We start from the raw sequence: 8,787 nt of genomic DNA, 5'->3' as shown, positions 1-8,787 counted from the left end.
GGGCACACCCAAACTCACTTTTTTGACGCACATAACCACCTAGGAGGAATATTCCGGCGAATCTTCTGATTTTCCAATGCATGTGCGATACACATGCTTAATGGAGGGGTTTTTTTGTTATTTCACCTTAAAAAATTTGTGGGCCCTCTTTTTGCTCTTTCTTCTCCTTCTCTTTCTTATTCTCTCTCTCTTTCACGCACACCCACACACATACAAACATGCCCCATCATCATCTTTTGCTTCTCTTCTTTCTTTGTGTTTTTGTCAAGAATCAATGTTGTGATGGGAACTGTGAAAGTATAAAATCATGTGGTTGATCCACATGTAGTAATTCAGACATATGCTTGTCTAATTTTTTTAAAATCATTGGCCAAGAAAAAATCTAGAAAAAAATTATATAAAATATAAATATATACATATATATACATACAAATTTTTTTTAAGTGAATTACCTATGAACTCAGTTTATGGGTGGTGATATAACAGGATAGTCGGCAAGGCATTGGAATGCCGTTACGACGAACGAGACCAATTACAAGTAGTCTTCATTGCTCATATATACTTACACATATATATACACACAGAAAATCTGAATCGAAATAAAAAAAAATCAAAGTTAAATCAAAGGAATGGATTTCTGTAGAAGCAAACTCTTCACGCTGGGGTGCGTGTTTGTGTGTGCTGTTTGAAGAAGGCGAGATGAGTAGAGATCTGAGCTGTGGGGATAGAGAGGCGCTGATGAAGAAGCTAGGGTTTTTTATTTAAAAAAAAATTCAAAATTAATTGAGTAGAGAAGGAATTCATAGAGAGATGCAGATTGATTCTTCAATCTGTGTTTGATTGTGTGTGTGTGTGTTTATTGGACGTCAGCGCCGAGAAAGAAAGAGAGAGAGAAAGGGAGAGAGAGAGAAAGAGAGAAAGGGAGAGAGAGAAAAAACAGGCCCCACAAAAATTTTGAGGTGAAATGACCAAAAAACCCTTCCATTACGCATGTGCATCGCGCGTGCGCCGGAAAATGAGAAGATTCGCCGGAATATTCCACGTAGGTGGTTATGTGCGTAAAAAAAGTGAGTTTGGGTGTGCCCTTGCAACTTTTTTTAGTTAAGTTGGTAAAGTGCAAAAACGGGCAAAGTCTAGGTGGCGAAATGCTATTAAGCCTAATATCAAATGGATCATCTATTTCCTCTCCATGATCTTAATTAATTCATGAATTTGATCAATTTATGATATATTATATTGTAGTAATTCACGAATTTATTTGATTATTAGAATTATGTGTAGTAGAGAGCTAGAGTATATTTTTATTTTGGCATGAATATGGGATATAAATATACATTTATTCCTTTGGTAACTATTATCGAAACTTGATCGTTAATACTGCATGTTTTAGATAATTCTCATACATATATTGTGAATTGATTATGCATGTTAGGATTAAAATTCATTGCGACCACTGTTTAGAATTAGGGATTATTTTGTAGACCCCCCTCATTTCCAAATTATATAGAACTAACTACCAAGTGGATTACACTCTAGGTGAAACCCCCCTCATTTCGAAAATATTTTGACATACCCCCCTGGGCTGCCCTGAAGTTCCTATAATACCCTTCTAAAATCAGTTTTAACCCTAGCCACTCACGATCTCTCTCTTCTTCTCCCAGATTCAAAATCCCGCCTCTACAAACCTCTCACCGGCGAAATTGCTTCCCGGAGCCATAACTCTCTCTCCGGTGGTCGGAATTCGATGGTTTAACTACCGTTGGATTCCTCTCGTCGAGCTCTTTCTTTTGGTGGTGATTTCATTCAGTTTCGAGCGCGGATCTGTTTCTGCAATTTTTTTTTCATTCGAGAACGGTGGTCTTGCCGGAGCTTTATTTTGTGTTCCACCCGTTGAAATTTGACGGGTCATCCACCGTTGGATTCCTTTCGTCGGGATCTATATTTTGATGGTAATTTCGTTTATTTTTATTTTTTTCAGATTTATTTCTATATTTTTTTGCATTTCCCAGCAATAACCTCTATCTCTATCTCTCGATCTCTTAATGTTTGATGATTTTTGAGTGTTTTGATGTTTTTATTCAAATTTGTTGATTTGCACTAAAGTAATTTCTTTTTGTTTTGATTTTGCAATTGCAGCTTAATGAAGGCCATTGATCCTTTCCTTGAAGGTGTCAATTTTTTGTTTTTTAAGTTACATCAGATCTGTTCAACAGACTGTGAACATAACTATACATTACTATAGTAACATGTAGTTACATGTAGTTACATATGCGTATATTTATGTATTTTCGATTTGTATTTTATTGGTTCTGATGTGATTTATAATAAAAATATTTAAATTTTGTAAATTTTTGTTGGGGTTTTATGAATTTATTTTGTATAAGTCAGTATTCGTGTGTGTATACGTACAATTGATTGACTAAAAATATGGGGAAAAATGAACATAACTATGAATTACTATAGTTACATGTAGTTATTTTCAGTACTGTAGACATATTATTTTGAAAATAAAAAATAAAAATAAAAAAAATAAAAATAAATAATTTTTTTTATTTATAAAAAAAATTAAAATATTAAAAAAAAAAAATATATATATATATATATATATATATATTTAACAAACAGATTTATAAAAAAAATAAAAAAAAATAAAAAGAAAATAATAATAAATAAATCAGCGAAAATGATAAATGCAGAACCATAAATGCTGAATGCAGTTTGGTCGAAAATTGCACATAAGGGTAGTATAGTACTTTCGCTTCCCCAGGGGGTATGTCAAAAGATGATTTGGGCTTGGGTTTATCTCTAGTTTATTTGGTGGCTAGGGGTATGTAAAATAACCCCTTAGAATTAATCTAGTGTTCAGGTTAATAAACAATTCATTAGCTTGCACGAATAGGAATGCTATTTCCGACAAGAACACACAAGGGATGGTGAGAGCCTAGGCTTTTCCAAATTGAGTAAATCTATATTTATTTACTTTTTGCTATTTCTTTGTTTCAAAGTTTATCATTAGAAATAATTGATAAAATCATGTGCTGTTGCATGGATAAAAATAAGTTATGATATTTTAGGTACTAAGAACTACAAAATACAATTTGCTTTGTGTGGGGCCAGCATCCCGACTCTTGTTGAGTGTAAATTTTACGCTCAATATGTCTACTTTACGTGGATCTTTTGTTTAGATTTAATTATATTTGTGCTTTTAATTGATTGATTTTGTGTTTTATAGGTGAAAACGAGAATTAGGTGTCCATGAAGGAAAAAAGATCAAAAAGAAAGGAAAAAGTTGCAAATAAGGAAATAAATCGAATTGGAAGAAGGAATCTCGCCACAGCTTTGGCAGTGTCCACCATTTCGAGCATATCTCTCTCATACGAACTCCAAATCAGCTGATTTTGGCGGCATTAAAAAGCTAATTTCAAGGGCTACAATTCTTATTTACGCAACATTCCAAAATTCGGACTCCAACATGGCGAAAATTGAAGAACGAATCCTGATGTAGGAAAGTGGCGGAAATTGATTCCTATTAGGTTTCTACTACCTCCTTATCAAGAAAAACCTATAAAAGCAACAAGTCCCTACACCATAACCACGAAATATACACCACAAAACGCGAGGAACGAAGATCAACGAAGACTCAAGCATAGTTTTTCTTATTTAATTTATTTATTTTATTTTATTTATCATAAGAATTGCGAGTAGCTAAGTCTTTATTTCTAGGATTTTATTTGGAACCCTATGTGGGATTTATGAACCCAATTATATGATTTTATGCAAGTTTTAATTCCGGATTATTTCTTCTACTTGTTTTATTAAGTGCATGAACTTGATCAACTTATGTGCTTTTACGTTATTGTTTATCGCATGAATCAGAAGATCGGGTTAATAATTAGAACTGTGGTAGAAGAGCCTTTGTGGTATTAACATAGGAATATAGTTAATCTCTTAGGTCGTCATTATTGAGATTTGTGCTTAATGCTGTGTTCTAGAATTAATTGCATAGGAATATAGTAATTGAATCTAGAGTATTAGAATCGTAATACAGGCGGAAGCGGGTTATGATTATTTTAGCATCTCAGGTTAATAATCCGGGTTAATTGCTTGCATAATTGAAGGAATTGGGGGAATAATAATCACATAGGGGGGAAGAATAAAATCCTAGGCCTGTTTTCATTGATTAAATCTTCGTTTTAATTGCTTTCTTGTTTTTGTCTTTTTAATTGCTTTAGTTTAATTTAGCTTATTAATCATCTTTCGACTGTGTAGGGTGGGCTTGATAACAATTAGTAGAATTTAGCGTCTAGGATTAAGTAATTAAATATTCCATGTGGGTTCGATATCCGGACTTAATTGTCCACTATATTACTTGTACGATACGTGCACTTGCGTGTAGGTTTTCGGCCAACAAGTTTTTGGCGCCGTTGCCTGGGAATATTTTAATTATTTATTTTATTCTAGCTCTAGATTTGAACAATTTTCACGATTCACCCAAATTAATTTTTTTTAATATATTTTTTTTTCTTTGGTTACATGTCAGGTTACAATTTTCGCGTACCTCAAACGGGATATGAATGGCTTCCGTCTGGCGAATACCTCCAAAATACCTATGATATGCCGTCACTTTGTTCAATATGTGGTGGAGATCATTACACTAACCAATGTTGGTATGCACCGAAAGCAAATAATTTCATAGATAACACCAACGGCGGTTATTGGAACACATACACCAACACGCCACGAGAACCCACTGTTCAGGAGTGTTATTTGAACTCCGTCCTTGAAGAGTTTATGAAATCCACTCAAGCATCTATCCAAAGGCTAGAGTTACAGTTGGAAGAATTCAAGCGCCAAAGGTCTCTTGAAAATATTTCAGACCATATCGAGAATGGTTGCAACAAAGAAAATCCGTTTGAAATTTGTAGTGAGAAAAATCCTTTAGACCTAGAAAATAGTGTCGATGAGAAGGAAAAAGAAATTATGAAGACGCTTAAGGATGATGAATCTAACACTGCAATCGAGCTAAACTCCAAAGATGTCTCGAAACAAGAGAAGAAGGAGATGGATGTGGTTAGTGAAAATATTCAAATTGAGGATATTATTGTTGTTCATGACGTGGCTTTAAAGCCATCAATAGAGGTTGATGAGAAAACGAATGTGTTTGAAGTGGAGGTTATACGCGGACGTGAGGTTTTTGTGTACCAATTTGAGGGAGCGGGTGATGAAGATCCCATCTTGGCTTCGTACCTATTGATTACAACCAAGAAAGATTATACAAGCTAAAGTGGACCCTGACATATTGCAATCCTATCCCTGTATCGGTTGCAATTGAAGTGACAAAGCTCATGGATGGATGCGCAATCTACAAGGCTTTGGATTGGACATAACAATTTCAAGAAGCAAAGTCCGGCTGAAGACTTAAAATTTAGCGCTTCTCGGGAGGCAACCCGAGCACTTATCGTTTTTTTTCTCATATTTTTTCGTATTTTTAGTTTTTTTTTTTAATTTTCTTAGAATATATATAAGCGTGCAATCTAATAATTTAATCATGTTTGAATTTTTAGGTCGAAAAACGGACACAAAAAGCCTAGACGGCCGTCCGAAAATCAAGCCAAAACCCCACACGGCCGTCCAGAGAAGTTACGACGAGTTGTAAACCTACTGTTTGTGGGATGGCCGTCCCAAAAACAGTGCAAAAGCTGGGACGGCCGTCCGGAACACCCCTAAAAAAAAAATTTTTTTTTTGTGAAAAAATATATAAAAAAAAAAAGAAAATAAAAAAAGGTGTTTGCTTGAAAGAGGAAGAGATGGAGGGGTGCAACACTTGGAGGACGTTTCGACTAATCAAGGTGTATTCTATCCTTAAACTTTGTTTTGATTACATTGAGGACAATGTAAATTTTAAGTTTGAGGGTGGAAAACACTTTTTATGTGCTTTATATGTTTTAGATTGCATGCTTTAGGATTTTTCTTTTTCTTTTTAGTCATTTTCGTTTATTTATTGTTTTCTTTAAAAAAAAAAATTGCTTGAGTCAAACTCATCGATGAGTTATGATGATGAGAGATGATCAATGTTTGATGATGAAATTGCTTGTTTTGTGTGATAAGGATTAGATGTTAGTTTAGCTTTCGATTCGACGGAACTTAGAAGCGAATTATTTCTAGGAATCACACTTTGTGCATTGCTTTGGTTGAATGTTTTGTATTTTAAATTTGGAATTAATTTGTGCTAGATCATGCTATGTTCGGTTTTAAAACTCAACTTAGGAAATTTATGATACGAAGTATTGAGTAGTGAGTGGTTTGGGATATGATTTGGGCCTTCTTTGAACCGTTTGAGCCTTTCAAGCCGATCTTTTTATCGAAATTATCCGTAGAACCTTGATTTGAGCCTCGGAGAAAAGGTGTTCTTTTTTTAGCCAATGTGTATAAGGTAGAAAAGTGGAGATTTTTTGAAAAATTACCCCTTGGAGTTCGGTCGAAATTTTTTATAAGGTCTCTCTTCTTCTTAAAAAAAAAAAAAAAAAAAAGAAGAAGAAGAAGAAGAAGAAGAGACTAGAAGGGAGAAGAAAGGACTAGTTGTTGAAATTATTTTTGAAAGCTCGATCCATTGCCTCAAAAGCAAAAGTGGAGACTTTTGAACTTTTGAGAATCGAATTTATTAAAGTCCTTAGAGGTGAATTCATTGTTTCAAACGCCTATCTTTCAAATTTTGGCGTAATCATCTCAATTCAAGAATAATAGCCACATATACCCATATTTTCTACCTCGAACCAAAGAGCCTAACAATTGGAAGCCACAAAGCCCCAATGATCCCAATAGCTTGATGTTCGATATTAGTAGAGTAGAATAATTTGGTAAGTATTTGGAGTCAAACATATGCATGTAAGTACAAATTTTTTCTATCTTTAATTTACAAATATTGGATGCTTGAAGCAATTGCATGATTTGTGGTTTTTGGCTATGGTAAGTGACTATGTGCTTTTGAATTTTGAGCTTGCGAATGCCTAAGAATTTTCATTATAATTACAAGTTCTGAAAACGTGAAGTTGGTCATTAATCTATGTGATGAGATGCGGTAGTTGAGTTATTTGCTAACGATTAGATTTTGCATGAGGACAAGCAAAAGTTCAAGTTTGGGGCTGTGTTGAGTGTAAATTTTACACTCAATATGTTTACTTTACGTGGATCTTTTGTTTAGATTTAATTATATTTGTGCTTTTAATTGATTGATTTTGTGTTTTATAGGTGAAAACGAGAATTAGGTGTCCATGAGGGAAAAAAGATCAAAAAGAAAGGAAAAAGTTGCAAATAAGGAAATAAATCGAATTGGAAGAAGGAATCTCGCCACAGCTTTGGCAGTGTCCACCATTTCAAGCATATCTCTCTCATACGAACTCCAAATCAGCTGATTTTAGCGGCATTGGAAAACTAATTTCAAGGGCTACAATTCTTATTTACGCAACATTCGAAAATTCGGACTCCAACATGGCGAAAATTGAAGAACGAATCCTGATGGAGGAAAGTGGCGGAAATTGATTCCTATTAGGTTTCTACTACCTCCTTATCAAGAAAAACCTATAAAAGCAACAAGTCCCTACACCATAACCACGAAATATACACCACAAAACGCGAGGAACGAAGATCAACGAAGACTCAAGCATAGTTTTTCTTATTTAATTTATTTATTTTATTTTATTTATCATAAGAATTGCAAGTAGCTAAGTCTTTATTTCTAGGATTTTATTTGGAACCCTATGTGGGATTTATGAACCCAATTCTATGATTTTATGCAAGTTTTAATTCCGGATTATTTCTTCTACTTGTTTTATTAAGTGCATGAACTTGATCAACTTATGTGCTTTTACGTTATTGTTAATCGCATGAATCAGAAGATCGGGTTAATAATTAGAACTGTGGTAGAAGAGCCTTTGTGGTATTAACATAGGAATATGGTTAATCTCTTAGGTAGCCATTATTGAGATTTGTGCTTAATGTTGTGTTCTAGAATTAATTGCATAGGAATATAGTAATTGAATCTAGAGTATTAGAATCGTAATACAGGCGGAAGCGGGTTATGATTATTTTAGCATCTCAGGTTAATAATCCGGGTTAATTGCTTGCATAATTGAAGGAATTGGGGGAATAATAATCACATATCTGGAAGAATAAAATCCTAGGCCTGTTTTCATTGATTAAATCTTCGTTTTAATTGCTTTCTTGTTTTTGTCTTTTTAATTGCTTTAGTTTAATTTAGCTTATTAATCATCTTTCGACTGTGTAGGGTGGGCTTGATAACAATTGGTAGAATTTAGCGTCTAGGATTAAGTAATTAAATGTTCCCTGTGGGTTCGATATCCGGACTTAATTGTCCACTATATTACTTGTACGATACGTGCACTTGCGTGTAGGTTTTCGGCCAACAACTCTCACAAACAAAACTTATTACTTGTTATGATACATGTGCTTGTGTGTGTGGAAAATCACCAATAATGTAAGAGAGAGTTGTTATAGTCTTGTAAGCATATTTTGTTTTTGCGTGGAGGATCCAAGGATCATGGAGGCAAACAAAATAAAAATTCAAGGGCATGGAAGAGTAGAGATACGAGATTTTATTTATTTATTTTACGCATTTTATTTTATAGCATTTAAATTTCCGCATATCATATACTATTTTACTGTTGTAACATTTTTCTGTAAATTGAGGGAAAATTACATTTTTCGTCCTTATACTTTACCCACTTTTTCAAAATTGTCCCTAAACATTTTGGAGTTACAGTAGTAGTC

The 8,787-nt window shown here is 33.9% G+C and overlaps 1 non-coding gene across 1 annotated transcript; it reads right to left on the bottom strand.

Moving 5' to 3' along the window:
• Positions 1 to 456: 456 nt before the first annotated feature.
• Positions 457 to 554, bottom strand: LOC148767519 (small nucleolar RNA Z43). The gene has a single exon (XR_016034159.1). It is a non-coding gene; the product is annotated as a small nucleolar RNA Z43 (small nucleolar RNA).
• Between the last annotated feature and the right edge of the window lie 8,233 nt (positions 555 to 8,787).

The sequence above is a fragment of the Erythranthe guttata genome, chromosome 10 (genome assembly GCF_056151865.1).
Source record: "Erythranthe guttata isolate IM_541 chromosome 10, IM_541, whole genome shotgun sequence".
Lineage (NCBI taxonomy): Eukaryota > Viridiplantae > Streptophyta > Magnoliopsida > Lamiales > Phrymaceae > Erythranthe > Erythranthe guttata.
Note: the sequence above shows the minus strand (reverse complement) of the source record. Positions and strands in the feature narration are given on the sequence as shown.